The following is a 673-nucleotide window of genomic DNA, read 5'->3' on the forward strand; positions in this document are numbered from 1 at the left end:
AGAGTTTACCTGCCGGTACAGCCGCGCGGTGCGGCAGCTGGTTTGTGTGCCGAACTGCCGCAGGGCTTCATTGAACAGCACCATGAAATACCTGCGGAAAGGTGACCTTGGAAAAAGTGAAAGAGAACGATGTTCCCAGCACACTAATTATGAAACAATTCTTGGGGGGGGGCGTGGGGTGGGGAGGGGAATAATATATATACAGACATACATATATATAATGCCTATATTTAAGTATAATTCTGTGCTCCCTGTGAGAAAGTTTCAATACTTACTGCACGTTACCTGCTATTTTGGAACAGAGAGACAAGTAAAAAAGACCCAGAAGATCTCTCTGTGGTAACGAAAGATCTAATTAAGTCAGAGCTGCGCCAAAATATGTTTGGAATAGGCAAAGCCCCACCTGCTTGTCCAAACGCTGTCCCTGCTGAGGACTAAGGCTCGGGTTGACTTTAAGGCCCTGTCACTGTGCAAGCACAACACTATTATTTCTCCTTTACTGCCAGTTTCTTGCTCATTTGGGCAAACCAGCCCAGGAGCGGGAAAGCGTTTTCCGGGAGTGAGTAAAAACTAAAACTCAGGAGGGGAGGGAGGTGCTGACATGCTGTGCTGTCCCCGCAGGGCCGGGCGCCCCGCAGAGCCGCTGGCAGGTGTTTGCCAACGGGACGCTGAG

At 49.8% G+C, this 673-nt stretch overlaps 1 protein-coding gene across 1 annotated transcript in view; it reads left to right on the forward strand.

Annotated features, from left to right (window-relative positions):
- The window catches only part of IGSF10 (immunoglobulin superfamily, member 10), a 10,355-nt gene that overhangs the window by 6,116 nt on the left and 3,566 nt on the right, over positions 1 to 673 (forward strand). The window lies entirely within an intron of this gene.

Source organism: Chaetura pelagica, unplaced genomic scaffold (assembly GCF_000747805.2).
Source record: "Chaetura pelagica isolate M959 unplaced genomic scaffold, ChaPel_1.0 scaffold829, whole genome shotgun sequence".
Taxonomy (NCBI): domain Eukaryota; kingdom Metazoa; phylum Chordata; class Aves; order Apodiformes; family Apodidae; genus Chaetura; species Chaetura pelagica.